Source organism: Mirounga leonina, unplaced genomic scaffold (genome assembly GCF_011800145.1).
Source record: "Mirounga leonina isolate KUSES-001 unplaced genomic scaffold, KU_Mleo_1.0 Mir_92, whole genome shotgun sequence".
NCBI lineage: Eukaryota > Metazoa > Chordata > Mammalia > Carnivora > Phocidae > Mirounga > Mirounga leonina.
Genome location: NW_023270852.1, coordinates 9,341,670 through 9,367,359, shown reverse-complemented (window position 1 = coordinate 9,367,359; position 25,690 = coordinate 9,341,670). Strand labels below are relative to the sequence as shown.

Below are 25,690 nucleotides of genomic sequence, written 5' to 3'. Positions count from 1 at the left end.
GAGCCATGTCTCACAAGCATGGCTTCCAGGACTCACTGCTGTGGTGGGGGGCACTGCAGGTGATAGAGCGGAGGGGGTGTTGTCAGCGTGAGCTGGCACAACACTCCAGACTCACCCCCAGGGGCTGGCCGTCGGCACACTTATTACCAGTTCCCACAGCAGTCTTGCACTGTTCCGATGTCTGCCCTCCCACAGTCATCCAGCCAGCGTTCACTGGGCACATGCCACGTGCCGTTCCCCACACTGGGAATGCAGTGTTGAGGGTGGAACTTGCATTCTGGCAGAAGGAGACAGACCAGCCACAAACACGTAAACAGAAATAGGTCATGATTAAGTTCAAGGATGAGAATACCAGGTGAGATGTGATGGGGTGAATGGGGCCACCTTGGTTTTGGGAACTGATACTTACCAGAAACCTGGGACAAGAAGCAGACAGCAGAACAAAGACTTGGGAGAAGCAGAGAGGAGGCAGTGTGGGGCACCTGAGTCCCAGGGAGTCCGGGTCACCGAGAGGAGGTGGCTGCCCCTGCAGTTCTGCTCCCCTGCCCCTCATCAGGGGCCCCAGGGGACAAGCGCTGAACTCAGTCTCCTCAGCCTGTCCCCTCTGCCAGCTCATCGTGTCTCACAGGCCAGGTGCTCCAAGCAGAGCTACGAGAGCTCAGCTTCTCCACAGGTAACACCAACCCCTAATTCATCCAGGAAGACATGCCTCTCCCCATCCTGGCTCCATCCTCTTTCACTTTTCCCCCTTCTCCCCACGTTTCCAGCCCCCTGATGCAAGTCCAGGGTCCACAGGTTCTACCTGTCTGAGCCCCTACCCTTTGTGTCTACCCTCATTGACTTTTTTCCCCACACGACTCGGCGATTCCCTGACTCACAAGTCCTGCTTCTTGCTCACCCTTTCTGCCTCCGGGTCTCTCTGCTGGTCATCCTCAGAGGTCTCAGTCCTGCTTCTCCAAGCTGAAGCCTCTCCTGCACCGCTTATCCCCAAGGCTGGACCCAGCTCCTCCGTAGTTCCCCAAAGCATAGCTGGTGCCCGGCTGCAGCGTTTAATGAAACTTTCCTAAGGGCTGGGGGTGACATGAGTGATTACAAGACAAACAGATCATCTGAAACTGAAAATTCTCTAACCAGGGAAGGAAATATCCACCTCAAGTCGTAGCTGTCTCTGCCGATGGGAGACTGCCTGCAAGGAAGATACTACATCATTACTCAGAATAATACAGCCTCCTATGACGTCAGCCTCTCAGGCCAAGATGGGTTCTGGGCTTTACCTGATAATCTAAGTCCCCCAAGGGACCCCCACCCCCAGGAGCTTCTCCCCGGGGCCTCACAAACACTCTATAGGTGGTTCCTGCAGCAGGAACCTGGGCTGAGGGAGACATGAAGCTGAGGTCAGCAGTCTTTCCACTCACCAAGTGGTGAGTGTGCCCAGAGGGGTTCCTGTTTCTAATTCACGCAAAGGCCCAGTGTTAACAGCATTGCAGAGAGATACATTCCATGGCCAACTGTCAGTCAGATTTTTCAGAAGAGAGCAGATACTCAGATAAAAGAAAAATTGTGCTTATAGGGGTTTTTTGACTTTGTGGGAAGCTGAGATGAAAACTTAATGGTAGGAATAATACCCCAAATGTTGATATTATTTATAACTTCATATAAGCCTCTAAATCCTTGGGGGAAAGAAAGTGCCTTCTATCATATCCTCTTTTCTTTTCTTTTTTTAAAAATACTTATTTATTTGAGGGGCGCCTGGGTGGCTCAGTTGGTTAAGCGACTGCCTTCGGCTCAGGTCATGATCCTGGAGTCCTGGGATCGAGTCCCACATCGGGCTCCCTGCTCAACGGGGAGACTGCTTCTCCCTCTGACCCTCCCCACTCTCATGCTCTCTCTATCTCATTCTCTCTCTCAAATAAATAAATAAAATCTTTAAAAGAAAATATTTATTTGAAAGAGAGAGAGCATGAGCAGAGGGAGGGGCAGAGGGAGAGGGAGATGCTGACTCCCCGCTGAGGAGGGAGTCCATTGTGGGGCTCCATCCCAGGACCCTGAGATCATGACCTGAGCCAAAGTCAGATGCTTAACTGTCTGAGCCACCCAGGTGCCCTGATCATACCCTCTTTTCCAAACAACAAACACGTTTAAGGATCTCTCTCTCACAGAAAAGTAAGCTGCAAGACATGACATTTTTTAAAATTACCACATACCTTATTGACTTTTTTTTTTAAAGATTTATTTATTTATTTATTCGACAGGGAGAGACAGTGAGAGCAGGAACACAAGCAGGGGAGTGGGAGAGGGAGAAGCAGGCTTCCTGCTGAGCAGGGAGCCCGATGTGGGGCTCGATCCCAGGGGATCCCAGGACCTGGGATCATGACCTGAGCCGAAGACAGACGCTTAACGACTGAGCCACCCAGGCGCCCCCCCTAATTGACTTTTCAAAACGAGTTTGTGTTTAACGTATTAGCTGTATTTATTCCCTACAACTACATCCCAGAGTTTAGGCTCATTCTGAAAACTTCTCCCAAGTTTCTCCCAGGAAGAACACATCCATACGCACGCCTGGGGAAGGGGAGGGGAGCATGATGGGCCTGGGTAAGTGGAGGGGGCGGGGGACCCCTGCTTGAGGCCGCCATGTATCGGGTATTTTCTCTCTCGTGGTATCACAACAGGCTACAGGTTCTACAGCTGTTCTCTCTGGCCTGTGTAAACTCTGGGCATGGATGACCATCTCCTGGGGCAAATCTGCTAAATCGAGTATCACCAGCCAGTTAGGGTGAAGCTGGTCCCAGCAGGTGCCCGGGAAGGAAGCCCCCAGTGCCTGCCATCTCTCCCTCAGGTAGGCTGTCTAAGCAGCATCAACAGCCCCCTGGCTTCTTCCTTCTCGGTTTTTTTTTAAAGATTTCATTCATTTATTTGAGACAGAGAGAATGAGAGAGAGAAAGAGCACAAGAGGGGGGAGCGGGAGAGGGAGAAGCAGACTCCCCGCCAAGCAGGGAGCCCGATGCGGTACTCGATCCCGGGACTCCAGGATCATGACCTGAGCCGAAGGCAGTGGCTGAACCAACTGAGCCACCCAGGCGCCTCTTTTTTTTTTTTTTTTAAAGATTTTATTTATTTATTTGAGAGAGAGAGTGAGAGAGAGAAAGATCGTTTTTTTTTTTTAAGATTTTATTTATTTATTTGAGACAGAGAGAATGAGAGAGAGAGAGAGAGCACATGAGAGGGGGGAGGGTCAGAGGGAGAAGCAGACTCCCCGCCCAGCAAGGAGCCCGATGCGGGACTCGATCCAGGGACTCCAGGATCATGACCTGAGCCGAAGGCAGTCGCTTAACCAACTGAGCCACCCAGGCGCCCTTTCCTTCTCATTTTAAGCTACTCTCCTTAGGAAGGAGAAATCAGATTTTACCAGGTCTGCCTCCTTCAAAAGCTTCCACAGGCTGGCCATGGCTATTTATGTTCCCTAAATTAATTTTCTTTTTTTTCACCTTTTCTCCTGATGCGTCCTTAACCTAGAGCACCTTTCCTCTCCATTCTTACCATATAAATCGCACGTAATCCTCGGGGTTCGATTGAAGTGCCACCTCCTCTGTGAAGTCTCCAGTGAACAACACCCCACTTAGCATGAAGTACTCCCAGGATACTTTGATTGTGATTCATATTGACCACTTACTTTTGCTTTTGCTTTATAGTAAGTTTCATGTTTTCTCTCTTGACTCTGAACCCCTTGAGGTCTGAGATTATGTTTCCTCCCCATGCTGAAAAAGTAGGGGTTTTCATTATTCACTCAATTGATGTATTTAGCTGATATGAGCTCATTGCTGGACCTTTACTACAGATGGTGACTGAGCCTTTCCTCTGTGGTCCATAGAGAAGTTTCCAGCATGTGATCATCAATAGGCAGGAGGGGACTGGTCAGTGTGAGAGTCCCAAGGGAGGATTGAGACCCAGGCAGTCTGCACATGGCTCTTCAAAGTGGTAGAAGCATCCAGAGGAGAGGGGCAAGTTACCCACACATGCAGCAGGCTGAGAGCATCTACCTACCATTGTCAGGCAAATGAGAGCTAGAGGATACTGGGATCTTGCTCTTTAGCCAGAAAATGCCTACCATCCATAAGTGGTGATATCCTGGAGTCAAGGTCACTGGTGAACAGATCGAGCATCCATTTTATTGTATACTAAACATTGGTGGGTTGGGAGGTAGCTAGATGACTCTTCATTCATTATCTCTTTGGTATTTATGCTTAGCTCTTCATTATTTTTCAGAGCTCCATTTGTCCCTTTTTAGGAAGTGCTGAATTTAAATACTCTGGTCTTGTTTGTGGACCAGCCAAATAGAACTCTGAGGAGCCAAAGCCAGCCACGTCTTCACTGACCGACACTTGTGTATGGCCAGCGTGAATGAAGACTGTGAAGGCAAGAGGGGTACTTCAGCTGCTCCTGTGTGGTCACTCCACCCTGGGTTCCTGCTCTGCTGTGTGCCCTCCCATCCAACCTCTCTGCACTGCTTGCAGGCTTCAAGTCCTAAAACACAAATCTGACCATGCTCCTCCCCTACTCCAGTCGCTGCCCTTTGTTCAGACCAAGATCAGGTTCCCTATCCTGCCATTCCTGGACCTCTGTGACCCTGCCTCCATCTCTTCCTTGTACTTTATTTTGAGGCCATGCCCAGTTTCTGGTGGTCTGCTCCATGCTTTTCATTCACCCCCATGCCCTTGCTCTTGCTTTGACTTCTTCTTGTGCTAGCCTCTCTACCTCTCTTTGCTTGTCTAGATCCAGCTTGTCTTTTAAACATCTCATCAGTTGTCATCTTCTTCAGGAGGCATTCTGGAGAACCTCCTACTATGAGTTCAATGTCTCTTGTATGTGTTCTTTCCCACTGGTACCCTGGGCCTACCCCTACCATAGCGTTGGGTGCCACTTGATATTATCTGTGTACCTGTCATCCACAGCCCATCCAGCTGCTCCTTGAGGATAGCAGTTGTTATTCATTGTTGTATAACCAGTACCTGGCGAAATGCCTGGCACAAGTCAGCATTGAATAAACTCTTGTTGGATAGAATTCCAATTTCTTCTATCTTACAACTTAAAAAATCATTGTTGATTTGTTAGTTGGACTCTGCATGACATATTTTCAAAACTACAGCTACAGTGGTTCTGTTAATGTGTAAAAGTAACCCAGGGCTAGCTCGCTCTGAAAGCCAAAGAAGCTCCATTTTCTTGAAGAGCAAATGAGCTCTACCTCCCGTCCAGCACTCAGTTCTCCAAGTGCAAGGCAGCACCCGTGAGAATGACAACAGTGCCGAGTTCTCAGTCTTTGTTCAGATGGGATTTGTGGCAACAAAAAAGCCCAGATAGTTCTCAAAAGGGTCTGGGCAGAGAATCATCTTAGTTTAACAACAGGTTGGAAGAACCATGACCATCTCCTCCAGAAGTTCATGTTTGGACTCCCCAGGCTAGCTGCTTATCTCCACAATCTTTCAAGATGCCTCTTCACACTATTTGCATCATTTGTTGTATGTATCATGGCATTCTGTTCAAGGAGTGCTCAATCAAGTTTCCTTTAAAACAATCACCTTGCAGAGGGATGTGGGGGATTCAGTCATTTATTTATATATCAACAAATATTGATTGAGTACCTGCGATGGGTATACCTCTGTGAGAAAAAATAGACAAAAATTCTTGCCCAAGTGGAGTTTATATTCTAGTGGGGAAAACCAGGAAATAAACATTGTAAATGAGCATGTTATGTATTGTTGAAGGTAATAATCACTAATTAATAAAAATAAAACTACAATAGGGCAAGTAAGGGGGACCAGAAATATTGTAGTGGATTTTTTTTGTTGGTTGGTTGGTTGGTTGATTGGCTGGGGTTTTTTTGTGTTGTTTTTTTTTTTTAAGGGGGGAGTGATAATCTAGAAGTAATGTAGGTCTCGCAGAGAACTGAAACATTTGAGCAAACAGTTGAAGGAGATGAAGGAGGAAGCCACGTAAGTATGCAGCCTGAGAGGTGGCCAATACAAAGGCCTTAGGGAAGTTTGTACAAGGAGCCCTGAGAACAATGTGGGGGATGCCGGGTGAGGGAGAGAAATAGGAGATGAGATCAGAAAAGTAACAGGTGTGCAGGGCTCAGATTACATAGAACCTAATAGGTCTTTATAAGGACTCTAGTTCGTACTCTGAGATGAACAGGAAGCCATTGCCCGATTTTGTAGAGAGATGTGACGTGATCTGAGGTTATAACTGATCCCTTTGATTCTATATTGAGAATAGACTGTAGGGGGCAAGGGTGGAAGGTGGGAGATCCACTAGGAGTCTACTGCTGTTATCCAGATGGAAACTATAGAGGCTTGGACTGGTGTAGAAGCGGGGTGGTTATATTCTGTATGTATTTTTGAAAGGAGACCTAATAGGATTTCCTGATGTAGGGTATGACAGAGAGAAATGGAGGATGATTTCAGTGTTTTAGGCCTGAGCAGCTAGAGGTGAGCTGCGGAAGACAACTGGTAGAGCATCTGTGCAAGGCGATCAGAAGTTGGACCTACCAAGTTTGAAGCATCTATTGGATAGCTACAGGGAGACATCAAGTGGAACTTAGATGCAGAAATCGAGAGTTCCAGAGAAAGGTCAAGCTGACGTTGTAAAGATGGTTGACAAATAAATGGAGAAGAGAAGAGGTCCAGGGACTAAAAACTGGGACATTCCAATACTTTAAAGGTAGGAAAAAGAAGAGAAATCAACAGAGACTAAGAAGGAGAAAATCACTGAAGTAGTAAGAAAACCAGGAGCATCCAAAGACGAGAGAAGATACTATTTCTGGGAGAAGGAAGTGATCAGATCTCAGATGTTGCCAAAAGATCGAATAAGATGAGGACTGAGAACTGACATTGAGTTTATCAATGTGCTGGATATTGGTGACATGGGATACTGGGTTGATTGTGTCCTCCCAAAATTCTTATCTACCCAGAACCTTTTTTGGGAATATAATCTTTGCAGATATATTTAGTTACATTAAAATGACATCATACTGGATTAGGATAGGCCCGAAGTCCAAAGACTAGTGTCCTTATAATAAGAAGACCATGTGGTAAAGACACAGAGAGAGCCTACGAGGAGAATGTATGGCGATGGTGGAGCAGAGATTGGCGTGATGTGGCTACCAGCCAAGGATTGCCAGCAACCACCAGGAGCCAGGAGGAGGCAAGGAAGGATTCTTCTGGAGAGTCTTCAGAAAGAGCACGGCCCCACTGACACCTTGAATTCAGACTTCTGGCCTCCAGAACTGGGAGAGAATAAATTCCTATTGTTTTAAGCCACCCAGCTTATTATATTTTGTTATGAAAACCCTAGGACACTGATGCACTTGGTGCCTTAGCTTGGGCTGCCATAACAAAATACTGTAGACCGGGGCTTACACAACAGACGTTTATTGCTCACAGTTCTAGAAGCTGGAAGTGAGAGGTCAGGGTACTGGCATGGCTGGGTTCTAGTGAGGACTCTCTTCCTGACTTGCAGATGGCTGTTTCTCCCTGTGTGCTCACATGGCGGGTGGAAAGACAGAAAGAGTGCTAGCTCTCTGATTTCTCCTGTAAGGGCTCTAAGCCCATCATGAGGGCCTTACCCTCAGGACTTCTCACCCTAGTTGCCCTGCAAAGATCCCATCTGCAAATACCATCGCATTGGAGGTTAGGGCTTCAATATATGAATTTTGTGGGGTACACAATTCATTCCATAGCACTTGATAAAGCAGTCATTTTACATCTCTGTACCTTGATTTCCTCATCTGTAAAATGGGTATAGTAATAGTATGCCCACCTCAGAGAACTGTGGTGAGGAGCAAGTGAATTAATAGATATAAGAGTCTTAGAATAGTTCATACTAAATGCTATGTAATATTAACTATGATAATGATTTATAAATCCAATCATTTTGTTTTGAAATTAAAACACTCATTTTCATTTGTTCTTTGTTGAATTCTCAATTAGCTCATTAACTTGATAGATTATATTTCCCTAAACTGCTAAACACTAATTTCACACTTAATCAAATTCTCTTAAACATTCCAAATTAAAGAAAAAAAACCTTATAATCTAGCAAATAAAATTCTCCTAATATTTAAGCACTGTTTAAGCAATCAATTGGCTAAATTCCCTAAATATTTCAAACTGAAGCCACAAATTTAAAGTGTGATTATGTCAAACGCTTCAAACATCTAACACAGTAGGGGTTAAACAAAATCGTTCTCAAGCACTGTTAACTCTTTTTTAAAATAAATTTTATTTTTTAAACGGTTTTAGGTTCACACAGAAAAACTGAGTAGCAAGTATAGAGAGTTCCCATATAACCAGTGTTTCCACATACACACATCCTCCGCCGCTATCAACATCCCCCACCAGAGTGGTCTGTGTTGTTACAATCAATGAACCTGCATTGACACCCAAAGTCTATAGTTTACATCATGATCCATTCTTGATGTTGTACATTCTCTGAGTTTGCACAACTATACAGTGACATGTATCCATCATATAATGGCAATGTATCATACAGAGTATTTTCACTGTCCTTAAGATTCTCAGTCAAGCACTGTTAACTCTTATAATGTGAATAAATAAAAAAAAAACTTATACTTTTAGATTAAATTACCTTAAGCATTTCAGCATCTTAGAAAATAAATTTATAAACTTAGCATATTGGATTTTCCTGAGCATTTAAATATTAAACGTAACTAGTCAAGTTATCCTAAATGTATCTGTTGAAATCATAAATCTAGTAATTTTTACTGCATCATATTATTAAGCACTTACCTCAAAAACGTAAAGTGGAATTGCGTTCACAGAATGGGTTATTACACTGAAATAAATATAACCTACACAAAAGCATTATCACTTCATCATTTAGAGTTCTTGTTTGTTATACCTTTCTGGTATTACAAAGTTAATTTTCCGAAGAGCAGGGAAGAGAATTATCAGTTCTTCAGTGGCAACTGAGACTACAGATGGCCATTCAGAGGCCTGAGTCCCAAATTGCAAAGGTTAGATACCCGTGTACAGACGTGGGAAAGGGCTGGATTGCCCCCCGGAAAATGTCACCAGAGCTGTGCATTCGCAAGGCAAGGCCCTTCTTCTAGCTGGCTTCTGCTAGCTGTGCTGTCAGTGAGAGATAACACCAGGTTTTTTAGTGGGATTTCATTTCACAATCCAATGCGTCTCATATATCCTAGGAACACTTCAACTTGCACCCTGATCCAATTGTTTTTATAACTTTTTTTCCTTTTTCTTCCCTGATTTGGGTAGATGGAATTCTGTGGGAGCATGCATGCACACATATACACACTCTGCTTCTCCCCACCACCATCCCAGAGCAGCTACAGTCAAGCTGCTTTTATTTTTTTTAGATTTTATTTATTTATTTGAGAGAGAGAGAGAGAGAACGAACACCAGCAGGGGAAGGGAGAGGGAGAAGCAGACTCTGCTGAGCAGGGAGCCCAATCCCAGGACCCTGGGGTCATGACCTGAGCTGAAGGCAGACGCTTAACCAACTGGGTCACCCAGGTGCCCCTACGGTCAGGCTTCTTAATGAGACTTCATTTACTCTCTTTTCTTGCTCAGTGTCCTGTTTCTCTGGTCCTTTACTGACAACTGCAAGCTCTTCAAGAGTAGGATGTGCATCGGTCATCTTTGTGTTTCTAATGGTCCGCACATTGGCCTGGTGCTCAACAAATGTTTGCGGACTGAATTAATGAATAAATGTTAACACATTGTAAACTTGGAGTAACAAACTCCAGACATCCTCTCTGCAACTCCATCAGGTATGCAACAATTCCCTGACTCGTCCCCTCATCTGAAAACTCTGACAGCACCCGTGTGGCGTACCTTTTTAATGACACGTCACTTCCAGCCCTTGCTTCTCGCTTGTTTCTGAGGAACCTTGTCAGGACAGTCTACGTGTCACGCATGCCAACACTCACCGCCTTTCCGCTGAAGCTTGACTCGACAGTGGGTCTTAGTGCACTTTTCTACAAAGTCTGGAATGTTCGAAGTTACTCTCTGGGGGCGCCTGGGTGGCTCAGTTGGTTGAGCGACTGCCTTCGGCTCAGGTCATGATCCTGGAGTCCCTGGATGGAGTCCCGCATTGGGCTCCCTGCTCAGCAGGGGGTCTGCTTCTCTCTCTGATCCTCCCCCTCTCATGCTCTCTGTCTCCCATTCTCTCTCTCAGATAAATAAATAAAATCTTTAAAAAAAAAAATAAGAAAGGTTGGGGCGCCTGGGTGGCTCAGTCGGTTAAGCAACTGCCTTCAGCTTAGGTCATGATCCTGGAGTCCCAGGATCGAGTCCCGCATCAGGCTCCCTGCTCGGCGGGGAGCCTGCTTCTCCCTCTGACCCTCCCCCTCTCATGCTCTCTGTCTCCCATTCTCTCTCTCAGATAAATAAATAAAATCTTTAAAAAAAAAAAAAAAGCTACTCTCTGAATTGAAAATCCTTTTTAGAAAGGTGCTGTGAGGGAGTTGGCATTTTGGTGGGGTGGCGCGGATGATAACTTGCCATGCTGGGCATGGTACTCAAGAGCATACATTTGGAACCATAAACACACGATGGCAGATGCTGGCTCTGCCATTCACTACCTTTGTTATTTGGCCTTTCTTGGACTCAGTTACCTCTGTGAAAATGTGATTGTAGTATCCATCACAGAGGGTCCAGGTGAGCATTGAAGATCAGTTCTGCAGAGCTCTTAGGATAGAGCAGAGTGCTTGAGTGCTCCACAAAGAGTGGCTATTACCTAAGTGGACTCTCCTTTTCCAGCTGTCGCCCCAGCCCCTGGCTGAGAGTATAGTCACATTCACACTTCTTTAACACGATTCTTAAACGGGTGAGAGGCAATGAAGAACAAAAATGCCCTCTTCGGGGAAAGAAGAAAGAAGCTAATCAGATTCTAAGCGGGGTGGGGGGGAGGCATGAGGTTTCCTCATATATTTTGCAAAGCAGGGTTAAGTAATAGTCAACAAAATCACGAGATTTGTATGGTTTTTAAATAAAAATTTGAAACACGAGGATAACCATAATGAGCCCATGTAAGACTGAATCATGTAGAGTCACTTCAATTTCTGACAAGCTTCTTAGTTCAAAGATACTTCCTGTGATCAAAACCCATTTTCAAATTCGTGGGAAGATATTATCTAATGATCCACCCAATCTTTTCATGTTCTTAATTTGGGGTCAGTTTCAATGGCCTGTCTCACATCAGCTGCCATTTCTGTGATCAAAAGGTCACTTCACATGACAGTTTTCATTGAGATTGTTCTCATCTTTGGTTTCAATTCAATTTAATTCAAATGGGATCTGTATGTCTTGGGACAATTGAATTCACTTCAGTTCCCCTCTGTTCTGATAAGATTGTAACCGCTACTTCCTATTGATGCCACTGAAGTTCCTGATGCCTTCCAAAGCCCTGGTGCTGCTGGGGAGGCCACCGGTCGCATAACAAGGACACTGCCGCTTCTGCCCCCTGAGGTGGGCCTGGTGCCAGCCCTGGAACCAGTGTTGGCACCACCATTGCTGTCTCTGGTCTCTACCACCCCGTCTCCCCACCAAAACCCTACTGGGTCAGTGCTCTTCTGAACTCTGCAAAAGTCTTCCCTTACACCTCAGTTTACAGAAATCTTGGGAAGCGGCCCATTCGGTTGTTATTTGCTTATTTTGTTTTCTTTGGCTGAGTTTTTCCAGGCTTTCCCCCCGACAGAAGGCAGAAGGGGTTGGGCCACAGCACCCTTCACCCAGGCCACACTCAGAGTTGCCCTTCTCCCGTAACAACTGCTTTTTTCCCAACTGAATTGTATAGCTGACTTGCCCTAGGAGAAGTTCATTTCCAAGAAGCTTCTCTTGAAAGGCCCCTGGTAGAGACGACCCTACCATTCCGCCAGACCTGGAAACACCTTTATCCTGTCCTCTTGTGGGCTGGCAGGCCAAAAACATTCTGGGGCCTTTGTGGCACTGTCCAGAGTAGGAACACAAAGGATACTGGGACCAGCCAGGATCAGAGCCCGGAAAATAAACCCAGCTAAAGAAGAGCGAGACCCAGCTAAAGAAGAAGAGAATAGGCCCCTCCACAGTATTCCCAGGGACTGAGTTTGATTCCAGCTAATTGCATGCACAAGGAAACTCCCCAGGTGAGCAAAACCCAGCTACGGAGGTCAAGTCAGAGCTGTACTATAATTTGGCCCCTGGCAGCATGGTCTCTGCTAATGGTAGCCCTGGGTGTGGAGACTGGTAAAAGATTGGCTAGAGTCCCAGCCCAGCCCTCCAAGCAGGCTTCAGATAAGGCCCTAACACACCAGGTACAGAGGTGGTCCCTGAGGCTGGGAACTTGGGGAGAGCTCTCCCCAAAGCAGTGTCAAGGGCCTGCTCAAATGGAAAGAAGAAACTAAGGTCAGAACAGGGAAGATTGAGGTTGTGCCTAGAGCTCAGGGGGCAAATGACGCACACACACAGGTCACTAGCCAGCGGAGTCCAGAGAAATGGAATGATAAAGTCAGAAGCCATGAGTGGACTGTGGCACCCACTGCATGCTCCTGACTCAGACTAGGGTTTCTTAAAGTTCCTTCATCTGATTTAGAGTACCTGGAAAACCAAGGCAGAAGCTCAGATGTGTAGACAGGACTTACAGAGTGAATTTAGGAATGACGTAATTGCTGACGCATAGGCTTTGAATTAGAAGCCTTGAGTTCAAATCCCAGCTCTGACACTTAGTAACAGTGTGACTTTGGGCAAATTAATCTTTCTGTATCTTTGTGTCCGCCAGTAAAGAACCTCATAGGTTCTTTCTAGGGTCCTTTTAAGGATTTGTAAAGTTCCTGTCCTGGTGCCTGGCACATAATACACACTCAAACACTGAAGGAATATGGTACATGGCCTAGTTGGCTAATAGCAGCACAACCAACTCTGGTGGGGCTAAGCCGGTTGACAGTTTGCCTTCCCAGACAAGAAGGCCTCAGGGATTGGCAAGCTGTCCTGTAGATAGGGGTCTCACCACTGAGAGAAGGGGCTCTGGGAAGATCCTGCCGGATGGGGGTGGTGGGCTGGGAAGGAGAGCCCTTCATAGAGTGCTTCAGAGCATCAGCTGGTCTGGGAAGGTTGTTTTGAATCACAATATAAGACAAATACCCATTCACATTTTCCTTCTAGACTCAGGGGTACGGTACGCCCACAGCCAGGGGCACACTTCAGAGTCAAGGGTTAAGCCAGACATGGCTGTCCATCTGCTCTAAGTTAGAGCCTCACATGTGAACACTAGATCTGTGAAATGCAGTCCATATATTCCAGTTTCAGAATGTTTGTGGCTCTCCCGTAGTTAATATATATCTATTTCGTTATTGCTGTGTCCTTGGGAGTGACTCTGGTTTTCTGTCTGGGCCAGCAGCATTAATACCCTTAATCTGTTTTGGAACATGCCCTGAGTTTAAATTAAATCGATGCTGCACTGAGTGTGAAACAGGAGAGATCCTGCTGTTCTAAGTCTGGGCTCCACTGAAAGAGCCCATCCTTCACAGCTTGAAAACCAGGAATGGATGATGCACCACACAGACACCCCACTCCACTCCCCAGCCTTACTTCCTCCCCCTCTACTCCTCACACCAAAGTCTGCCTGTTCCTCCAGTGGGCTATACACCTCGTCTGCCTTTGTGTCTTTGTATGGGCTCTTTCCTCTGCCCCAAGTGGCCTTCCCTCCTTCTCTCCTGATGGACTCCCCTTCAGCCTAAATGCCCCAGCTTGACTTACCTTTCAGAATCCTCTCTGTAGACCTCCTCAATCCCCTCGTCCTTCTTTGCTCCTACGCATTCTCTGCACACCTCTCTTACTCACCTTCTCACCTTGTAACTTCTCCCCCTGTAAGCCCTTTGAAAGTGGGGTATATGTCTTACTCGTGGTGTCCCCAGCATCTCGGGGATACTCTGTGTCCCCAGCATCTATCATGGTGCCTGGCACTTGTTTGGTACACATTAAAAATATATGAATGATGACTACAGCTTTGTAGTATATCTTGAGACCTGGAATTCTGATACCTCCAGCTTCGTTCTTCTTTTTCGAGATTACTTTAGCTATTCGGGGTCTTCCATGGTTTCATACAAATTTTAGTATATATTCATCCTAGTTCAATGAAAAATGTTATTGGTATTTTGATTGCACTGAATCTGTAGATGGTTTGAGGTGGTATGGACATTTTAACAATATTAATTCTTCCAGTCCATGAGCATTGGGATATCTTTCCATTTGTTTGTGTTGTCTTCAGTTTCTTTCATCAGTGCTTTAGTTTTCAGAGTGCGGGTCTTTACCTCCTTGGTCGCATTTACTGCTGGATCTTTTATTCTTTTTGGTGTAACTGTAAGGGGATTGTTTTCTTAATTTCTCTTTCTGCTACTGTCTTATTAGTGTATAGAAATGCAACAGATTTTTGTATATTAATTTTGTATCTTACAGCTTTACTGAATTCATTTATCAGTTCTAATAGTTTTTTAGTAGAGCCTAGGGTTTTCTATACATGACATCATGTCATCTGCAAATAGTGAAAGTTTTACTTCTTTCATACAAATTTGTCTTCCTTTTATATTTTTTTAAAGATTTTATTTATTTATTTATTTGACAGAGAGAGAGAGAGAGCACAAGCTGGGGGAGCAGGAGAGGGAGAAGCAGGCTCCCCGTTGAGCAGGGAGCCTGACGCGGGGCTCGATCCTAGGACCCTGGGATCATGACCTGACCTGAAGACAGATGCTTAACTGACTGAGTCTCCCAGGGGCCCCCTTTTATATCTTTTTTTCTGATTGCTACAGCAGGACTTTCTTACTATGTTGAATAAAAGTGGTGAGAGTGGACATTCTTTTTCTAATCTTAGAGGAAAAGCTCTCTGTTTTTCACCACTGAGTATCATGTTAACTGTGAGTTTGTCATATATGGCCTTTATTATGTGGAGGTATGTTCCCTCTAAGCCCCAAAAGGTATGGTACTGACACAAAAACAGACACATAGATCAATGGAACAGAATAGAAAGCCCAGAAATAAACTCATGCTTATCTGGTCACTTAATCTATGACAAAGGAGGCAAGAATATACAATGGGGAAAAGACAGTCACACCAATAAATGAATGCTGGGAAAACTGGACAGCTACATGCAAAAAAATGAAACTGGACCACTTTCTTACACCATACACAAAAATAAACTCAAAATGAATTAAAGACCTAAATGTGAGACCTGAAACCATAAAATTTTAGAAGAAAACATAGGCAGCAATTTCTTTGACATTGGCCTTAGCAACATTTTTCTAGGTATGTCTCCTCGGGCAAGGGAAACAAAAGCAAAAATAAACTATTGGTACTACACCTAAGTAAAAAGTTTTTGAACAGTGAAGGAAACCATCAACAAAACAAAAGGCAACCTACAGAATGGGAGAAGATATTTACAAATGATATATCCAAAAAAAAGGTTAATATGCAAAATATATAGAGAACTTCTATAACTCAACACCAAAAAACCCCCGCAAATAATCCTATTACAAAACGAGCAGAGGACCCGAATAGACATTTTCCAAAGAAGACATACAGATGGCCAACAGACATATGAAAGGATGCTCAATATCACTTATCATCAGGAAAATGCAAATCAAAACCATAGTGCAATACCGCTTTACACCTGTCAGAATGGCTAGAATCAAAAACACAAGAAATAACAAGTGTTGGTGAGGATGTGGAGAAAAGGGAACCCTCGTGCACTGTAGGTAGGAATGCAAACTGGTGCAGCCACTGTGGAAAACAGTATGGTGGTTCCTCAAAAAATTAAAAATAGAAATACTATATGATTCAGTAATTCCACTAAACTCCAAAGAAAATTCCAAAATTCCAAAGAAAAACGAAAACACTTAATTTGAAAAGATATATGTACCCCTATGCTTATTGTAGCATTATTTACAATAGCCAAGTTATGGAAGCAGCTCAAGTGTGGTATAGGTGTGTGTGTGTGTGTGTGTGCGGGTATACACACACACACACACACATACTTGATGGAATATTATTCAACCATAAAAAAGAGTGAGATATTGCCATTTGTGACAACATGGAGGACCTAGAAAGCATTATGCAAAGTGAAATTAAGTCAGACAGAGAAAGACAAATACCATATGATTTTACTTATATGTGGAATCTAAAAAACAAAAAACATGAACAAGTAAAAAAAAGACTCTTAAATACAGAGAACAAATTGGTGGTTGTCAGAGGGGAAGCAATGGGGGATGGGTGAAATAGATAAAGGGGATTAAGAGATACAAACTTCCAGTTATAAAATAAATAAGTCGTGGAGATGAAAAGTACAGCATAGGGAATATAGTCCATAATATTATAATAACATTGTATGGTGACAGATGGTGACTACACTCATCCTGGTGAGCACTGAACAACGTATAGAACTGTGAATCAATATGTTGTACACCTAAGACTAAAATAACACTGTATGTTAATTATACTTCAATTTAAAAAAAAAATAAAAAATATGTATATGGATGAAAACCAAAGCATTCTTTTTGTTTCTTCTTCCTACAGAAACGATGACTATTGGTAAGAGGATTGTTTTGTGCCAAGGACACAGTGGGACAACCACCTTACAAAGATCTTAAGTAACTTTTCCCATACAACAACACCCGGACGACTCCAGTGACCAAATGCTGAGCTGTAACCACAGCAATAACTGGCCCTCTTTCTGAATTAGGTTTGGTGAATATGAATGGTCTGGCCATCTTTCAGTGGCCTAAGGTGGTGTGCTACGGGGGAAGCACGACTGTCATGGCCAAGAACCAAGATCGGACTATGGAAGAAACCACGTGACGTAGTGAGAATACTAAGAGTACCCTAGAGCACTAGGACTCTTTGTGATTAACGTGAGGCCCTTGGTGATGGGGTCATAGCTCCTGCCCTGGCAACGTCACTCTGACACGATGTTATTTGCTTGAATGCCCTGGAAGGACAGAATATTTAAAAGTGTATCCAGGTGCTAAATAGGCAGCGGATCTAATTCACACTGGACTACCTTTGAGCTGATAACTGTCTTCAGAAAATCATGTTACCCCAGGAAGTGCCCCAGCTTTGCAAGGAATAGCCCCAGGAGAGTAAGAGGATACGCAGGCTGTTCCCCTGGAGAAAATCTGGTGCAAGGAGGGCTGATTCACAGCAAATTCACTGCCCCCTCCCATGCACATGGCAGAGAGGACCGGTTGATCATAACCCTTTCTTGTGCTAAACCCAGATTCTGAGGAGTCAGAATCCCAGACAGTATTTTCTAGATGGCCAGCAGCCACTTCCTGGCAACTGGTGTTGACATTAGAATGAAAGTTACTTGCCATCTATGTTAGAGAGGCATGCGTCTCAGTGGCGTAAGCGTTCTGGAATACCCTTTTCCAGGCATAGCTGTCCACTGGGGAACAGCCGCAGGTGTACCATTGTGTGAGATAAGTTGACGGAGAGGTAACACAACCCTCCCCCTGAGGAAGGCACCACTTTGGGGTCTTCTCGGCCTGCATGCTCTCTGGGGTATTTCCATATGCAACAGCCTGGAGGCATTAGCCGTGGGCAGCCACAGACAGGCTTCCTTTCACTTCCAGACACATATATCACTTTCACAGCACTTGGGGAACGGAGATACCTACAAGAGTGAAGGTCAAGGGCTCTCCCCAGGTATCGCATTCATTACTCAGCTTCCTCTGTGACCCCATCAGCCAGCCCACCGCCGGCTCTGCTCCTCATCCTCATCGTCTCTGCCTCCATACAAAGGAAACCAAAGGCCTTAGTGTCCCTTGGGGCGGGGAAAGAGGGGTGGCCGTTACCTAGTGGCCCTCTCTCTCCCATTATGAGTGCAAGGTGCCCCAAGCACACATTGCACCACTTCTCCAAGATAATGTCCTGGGAAGCTCATTGTCTTCATTTGAATTAACATTTCACTGTGGGACTGCGTGGGTGGAAGCAGGATCATTGCATGTCTTCAGAAAGTTCTTACTGCCGCAGCTGCCTGGTGTAAGACACTCGACCCTGATCTCACATCTGAAAAGGAAAGAGGCCTTCGGTTGTGTGAGGCAGTGTTACTACACTCCAGCTTCCCGCGTTCCCCAGCCTGCCTAGTCCATTTCCATCTCTGATTGGCTTTCAACCACCAGGATCCAAAGAGAACCCAAGGTTCTGCCAACGTCCGATGATGTGAGAAGAATTTGACTTTCCTTGCCCAAAGTTCCACCCTGCCTGTTCCTCCCCAGTCAGACATCCTCCACCGTACCAGTGTTTCGAACCAAAGCGTGAAGGACATGTGCCAGCAGGATAGCCAGCAGAAATACTGTCTCTAGAGCCAGGCAGATGAGCCCAGAAGAATGGTCCCAGAGAAACCGGACTGGCCCCCATAGGTATCAGGCAGCCATTCCAATAAACTTGGCCCTGAGAGCCTGGGTAGGAGATCCTGGGGCAGCTGTGCCTACTGTTGCCCCCACCCCCGCCCAACCCCCCAAAGATCTTCCTGCCCAGAGAGCTAGCAGCCCTGGGTACTACTGAGTCTGTTACTGGCGGGTTTGTACGAAACGGAAGGTGACTTTACAGGGGCCAGCAGGCAAAGAAGCCTGTCTGCGTGGCAGGCAGGTGGCTTTGTGTCTAGAAAGCTTTGCCCAGCCAGTCCAGCTGTGGCCAGAAGCTGCTTTTGAATTTGAACTCCCTGAGCCCATCTGCAACTCTGTCTCTGTTCTCTTGCATTCTGTTTGGTTTCCCTTTAGTTTCCTAGTAAATGTTCCTTTTGAAAAATTCCAACCTTGTCTCATTGAACTTGGGGGGGAGGGGGTTCTCCAACATCTTTCCCAGAATGGAGAAGGAAATTAACATGCCTTGAAAAAATGGAAATGGCAGTGAGAGGGTCAGATCTTAGGAAAAGTTACCTTGGGGAGAGCTGGTGTCAAGAGATGGGAGAGGCCAAGTGTCTCCCCCACCCACCTGGCACGGATTCTCAGCCCCTTCCTCTCGCTGCCTTTGTCTTCAAGCTGATCTGCTTTGGATGCATGTAGCTGCCAAAGCATCTCCCCACCAGCGCACTGGGCACATTTAGCGGGTGATATGATGTCCAGGAAGTACACTGCTGCGTGACCAGAGGAGGAATAAGGGAGGGAAGGGCAGGAGTGGTTTCTATAGTGTGGTTTCTAGAGTTTTCAAAATGCTCCAACATCATGGCTCTAAATGGAATGACTTAGTCCTCATGACTACCAATAGAACTAAATTTCTATGAAAAGAAGAAAGTCTTGCATGTTCTCATACTTAAGCCGAGGACACTGACCAAAGACAGACACGGAAAGCTCTCCTCATGGCCATCCTGTCGTGCGCCTGTGGATGTTGCAGGTATCTGTTGCTGCACAACAAGCACTACAGAGCTTGCTGATTTAGAGGGAAAGTTATTATCCTTCATGGTTATGTGGGTTGGCTGGGCTTAGGTGGTTGCTCTCTCTTGGAGTCTCGTGGCTGCTCTCAGATGGCAGCTAAGGCTGCATCTGAATGCCTCACAGGGTAGAATATTCCTGATGGATTCGTCACTCACACGTCTGGCTCCTTCTCTGGAATGACTGGAACAGCGGGATGCTGGTTGGGCATCTCTCGCCACAGGATTAGCTTGGGCTTCCTCACAACATGGAGGTCTCAAGGCGGTCAGACTGTTTGCATAGCACTGGCTTCCCCCAGAGCCAGCATTGCAAGTGGTCCCAGTAGATGCTGCACGATTCTTCTAAATAACCTTCCAAGTAACAGAGTCATCCCTGCCACACACTGCTGGTCACGAGCAAGTCATCGCATCGGGCCAGCCTAGATTTGGGGGAAGGGATTACACAAGAATGGAATCTGAGCAGGTGTGGCTCACCAGGGCTACTTTGGAAATAGCAGGGGCTGAGTGGAGAGGGAGATGACACTGAGTCAGAGGGCTTCCTGGATAGCTGTCACTTGAAAAGCACATGCAATGCTTAACCTGCACATGGGTGGGGTGAGTGGGGCAGTTATAAGGGGGAGAGCGGGAAGGGCTATCCATGGACACTGGCATAGAGCAAAATCTAAAGAGAAGCAACTGGTTATCACTGATACAGAACTTACAATGTCACAAGGAACTTTGGAGGAAAAATATGATTATCATCATTCTACAGAAAGCTCAAAAGCTTAAGTTGGAGGCTTTCCTCTCCCTTCATCTCTAAGCCAAAGGGACATGGGCCACAAAGGCTGTCCCCTTATGTCATTGCTAAACTCCATCATAGGATAGATTTCTTCATGAAGGCTGGAGGAGCGTTGCCAGACTGTTAAAAAAGTATATTTAACAGTAAGAAGGTTATCGATGATAAACACCACTGCATCTTATAGTTTATAACACATGGTATTGCTTTTTCTTTACTTTTTGAAAATTCAACTGTTACTCCAAACAGTAAAGGTAGTAAAAAAAAAAAAAATTACTGTCTTCTTGGCTCAATACTAAATTTATTGTAGCTATTAGTCCAGTAATTATCAATTGCATTAAAGCTATTTCCAAACTAGCATCTGACAGAGTAATACTAATAGTTTTTCCTATCAAGTGAACATCATCTGAAGACACTGATTTTAGCACAATTTAGATAAAATTCTTTTTGCATGGCTGCAGTATCTGGATTGGAACTTACCAAAGAGGGGCAATTTCTCTAATTTACCAAACTCAAAGCTGTCAGAGAATAATAAATACCTGAAGATACTTATGTTCAGGGCTTCACAGATGAACTTATGGACTATGTAAACTGGTAAATAAACCTTCCAGAAACAAGTGGGGTTTTTAATATTTATTTATTTATTTATTTATTTATTTATTTGAGAGAGAGAGCAAGAGCGAGGTGTGAGGGAGGGGCAGAGGAAGAGGGAGAAGCAGAGTCCCCACTGAGTGAGGAGCCCAATGCCAGATTGGATCCCAGGACCCTGGAATCATGACCTGAGCCAAAGGCAGCCGCTTAACCGACTGAGCCACCCAGGCGCCCCAGAAACAAGTTTTTTATCTTCATTTTAAAAGAGTAATGATTTTTAAAATGTATTTCCCCCTCAGAAGTTTTTAGAACTGAATCAGAGATTTCAAATATAAAGTTTCCAACAATCATTACCTTAAAAGTGTGCTAGAAAGTGCAAGCAAGAGAAGAACCCAGTGAAGAAAAGCAATGCTGTAAACTGTTCGTTTTTTAAAGGGAAACAAATGTGCCAGCCCTGTCTGCATGTGTACCAACTCCCACGGGAGCTCAGCTAAGGACTCACTGGGCCTGCTGGCTCCAGCAACATTCATGAACTTCCCTAACCAAGCGGCAAGTCTGCGTTATGGTCAACATTATGGGTACTATTTTTCAGTTATGGTCAGTGTTTTCTGGATGCAAAGAGCAAATACAAAAATGTCTTATTGAGACTAAGACGCGGGCAGCCCTGGGCCAAGCCCCATGGAGAGAAACAGTATGTCTTGGCTCCTCTTTAAAAAGGAGGAGGAGCTGTTGTGTGCTCCTTTTCAAATTAGAACTCTGGGGTTGGAAGTACTTCGACCGGGCGCCTGGGTGGCTCAGTTGGTTAAGCGACTGCCATCAGCTCAGGTCATGATCCTGGAGTCCCGGGATAGAGTCCCGCATCAGGCTCCCTGCTCAGTGGGGAGTCTGCTTCTCCCTCTGACCCTCCTCCCTCTCATGCTCTCTGTCTCTCATTCTCTCTCTTTCAAATAAATAAATAAAATCTTTAAAAAAAAAAAAAAAGAAAGTACTTCGACCAAAGTAAATATTTTTCCAAAGTAGGTATTGGTTTTACCTTGTTCTCTGTGAAGTTAAGTGAAACCTTATGTTGAACAGCACTGGTAGGTTTCGAAAAAATTGTATTTGTTTGAGTAGAATGAACCAGAAGACGTGTAAACTTTGCCTTCCAGTGTTTTCCACACTTGAAAGGCACGTTGAGGTGCCACTGGTCTTGTAGGGTTGGCGGGAGGAAGCTGCCTGGGTGGATCCCTGGCCCGAAATTGGGCTCTTAACACCTGTGGGCCCCACCTCCGCGAGTCCTGGCCCAGTGAGTCTCAGGCCTTGCAGTAGCAGTCCACTTAGCAACTCTGACAAAACCTCTGGGGCTTCTGGGGTGGGATAATGCCATTTGGGCAGCAACTGCCACTTGGTTTTGATTCTCCCCAATCTGACAGGTGGCCCTTTGGTCCCCAAAAATGCAAAGCAAGGAAGAATGTACCATGTCACCAAACAGAATAACAAGGACAACCACTGTGTGTGTGTGTGTGTGTGCTTGTGCATGCAGGGGTGCAGGGGAGTGGCGGCCCCCAGCATCTAGAGCCAGCCCAAGTGCAGTGTTCTGAATTTTTTTTCTACATTTTCAAGTTTATTGATCTTAGATTTTTAAGGGGAATAAAGATGGAATTTCAAACAATGTAAACAATGGACTTAAAAGAAATCCAAAGGGTATATCTGTGACTTTAAAGAGTCCCACAAAACCAGAAAACTTAGGTAAACCATTCAAGCATTTATTAGATCTGATAGGCCAGATATTGACATTTGGCTGAACGGCTCTACTCTGTCATTTCCCTTTCCGTGGAGAAGTAGCTGTCGTGGGCGCCTTCTTAAGGACTGTAAGTTCCTGTGTGCCAAGCCTCAGTGGGACCCACAAACCCTCGGTTCCTTTCTAGTTCAGAAGAAGAGAGAGTCTACTTGGGCAGGCTCAGGAAACCTCAGCATGGTCTTTATGTCTCCTCATGTTTCCATGAGGAGGGTGGGTCCTCGTGGAGGAAGGCGTTTGTATAAATGAGGGAAGAATTCATGACCTTCTTTGCTCCAGGGGACAATGTAAAATCACTAGTTTGGGAAAGGCAGATTTCAGGCTTGAAGCTATAATTATGTGGGGGTTAAGGACCAGGAAGAAAGGTTAACTAAACTTTTACCCGCCACTTGAAACTATTCTAGTGCGTGATCTCGCCGCTTTGGTTCTAACTGTAAAACATTTGCCTTTTTCTGGTGGACAGAAGCAGTGGTTAGAGACCAGCTGGCCCTATAAGATGCAGAAGGATCTCAAATTGGCTACCTCCTAGCAGAGTGCTGGTTGGAGACGGCCCTGCCCTGTGGTGGGTGAGGCTGAGGATCTACCCCGTCACTGACCAACACTAACTCCCAGGCCTCACCTTCCTAATACACCCTGGTCCTCTAGGATTCCTGCCCAGACCCTTGTCAGTCCCTAGTGCAATCAGATTAGACATACCTGAGAGAGGAAGAGTGGTGCCCTGGTGGGTGTACTTGGCTCCCACTCTTCTGGGCTTAAGAGGACTTTGGCAATCGTCAAAGAGCTCAAGCATACAACGGAAACGACACGGGACTTTCTGCCTTCACTCAGCCTTTTCCTTCGTGGTGCTCGGGATCCCTACTGTACCCCATGGTGCTCTGGGTCCCCACTGTCTATGTGCACACACACACCAGCACAAATACAATTATTGTGCGGGAGTATTCAGAAGAGGCTAGTACAGAGCTTCCTGTCCCTCCTAGGCAGAAGAAAATGATTGAAGAGAACATGGCCCCCTGCAGAGCTGGGAGACTTGACCTTGACATCTCTGTAACAAAGAGCTCTCTGGGTCTTTGAGAAATTGCTGCACAGAAATATCAGAGCTAAGGCAAGGCTTCATGAGTGCACTTGCCCACCTAGCACAAGTAGCCCAGTTCTTTCAAAGCCTCTTACCTCCTTAGATACCCATGACCCTCGGTCATAGCAGCTCTCTACTCTCATATTATCCAAGAGTCTACATGACACTCACCTCCATAAGCCAGTCTTCAGCCAGGAAAAAGCATCACTGCAGATGACGGCACCTCTCAAGGGCCACAATATGTGGGTTCAAGAAAGGATCGTGTCAGAGACTACAGCATCACGTGTAGGGTTTGTCAGGCTACCATCTTTGGGGAAAGATCGCCATTCATGGGTAATACAATGGACCCTTGAACAATGCGTGGGGTAAGGACAATGACACCCCCACACAGCCGAAACCCAACTTTAACTCCTAGTAGCCGACTGTTGACGACAGGCCTTACCAATAACGTAAGTAGTTGATTAATATATTTTGAATGTTATATGTATTATATACTTTATTCTTACAATGAAATAAACCAGAGAAAAGAAAATGTTATCAGAAAAATCATAAGGAAGAGAAAATACATTTACCGTACCACAGCGTAAAAAGCCCACGTATAAGTGGACCCACCCAGTTCAAGCCCATGGTGTTCAAGGTCAGCTGTTGTTGTTCAAGGATCAGGAATACTGAGCAAGGACCAAGAGGTAGCACGATGTAAGGGACCCACGGTCCAGGGCTTTGCCCCTGCCCCTGAAGCTGAGGTCACTTCTGTGGCTCTCAGCTTCTTCTCACGTGAGAAAGTTTTGGACCAGTGTGTTCTGTGCTCTTCCACCTGTGGTCTGTGTATCTCTGAGTCTGAGGAACTGACAGGAAGCTGTGTAGCCGGGGTGGGGCCTGTGCAGTCCTAGAGTCCTTTGCCCAGAAACCCAAGTGCACACTAACCCTGGAGGAGGGTTTTCTCTGCTTTCCAGAGGCCCTGGGCTCTCTCCCCACCCCTCCCATTGTTTCTCACTGGGTCTTCATTTGTAACAAATGATCTGAAAGGAATTTGATTTCGGGAATTACCTAAATCCCTTTCAATGATCAGTGATGTCTAGTGCAGATCCTAACACCAGGACTGGCCCTCCAAGCAGAGGAAATTCCATTTTGGATTCAATACCCATACAGATTCTCTCCGCATACCCCAAAGAACTCATCAGACTCCTATGAGTAAGCCGGAGGGAGGGAGAGGGCCACAGCCAAGAGCTCCCCAGAAGAAGGACTTCTTGATGAAGAAGAGGGAAAGACAGTCTGGGTGGTTGGTTCTCAATCGGGCAGGAGAAAGGGAGAATGCAGAGCAGCCTCTTTCCCTGGCCTGCTTCCTCCAGCAACAGCCTATAATCCCTCACCTCAGGCTGTGATAAAAATCTTTATCCCGGGAAACTCATGGATTTGTCCACAGCCCCCACGGCTCAACCCTGTGCTCCTGATACATCAAGACAGAGGTGTCTGGGCGGGGACCAAGAGCAGGAAGCTGCCTTCTCCAAACTGCAGAATTCACACAAACCAACACTGCCCACCCACCGAGCCCACATGGGATGGGCCTGAGATGTGAATTTCTAGAGCCTGAGGCTCTGTAGACTGCAAGAACGTTTTTGAATATAAAACCACTCAGTCCCTTCTATCGATTCAGTCAATCTGATTGAGAATATCAATCAAATTTACTGGGGGGAGGTGGAGAGGAGGAAGAAAAGAGGGAAAGCTTATGGGCACTTTTTGCAGATGGAATATATTCCCATTCAAATATAAAAAGGAAAAGGACTACCATCTTAGCCATAGTCAGGTAACTGCCGAAAAAGTGTCTGCCCTCTAGTGGCTAAAGCCTCAAACAAATATTTTGCACAAAACGGCCTCACTTTCTTGGGGACCTCTGCCACAGAGACCAAGGGTAAGTCCTGAGCTGGAGAAGACACGGAGCGTGTGTAAGACCCAGCTTTCCCACACACGCTGCCCAGCCCTGGCCCTGGGGCCTGCTTAGTAAGGAGGCCTTGCAGGGGACCGTCAAGCAACATGATGTCATCTC

At 45.6% G+C, this 25,690-nt stretch overlaps 1 long non-coding RNA gene across 1 annotated transcript in view; it reads right to left on the bottom strand.

Moving 5' to 3' along the window:
* The window catches only part of LOC118004079, a 59,445-nt gene that overhangs the window by 1,864 nt on the left and 31,891 nt on the right, over positions 1-25,690 (bottom strand). The window contains exons 2-3 of the long non-coding RNA XR_004677474.1: positions 899-1,070; positions 116-277 (exon numbers count right to left, since the gene is read on the bottom strand). This is a non-coding gene — a long non-coding RNA (uncharacterized LOC118004079). The remainder of the gene's footprint in view (positions 1-115; positions 278-898; positions 1,071-25,690) is intronic.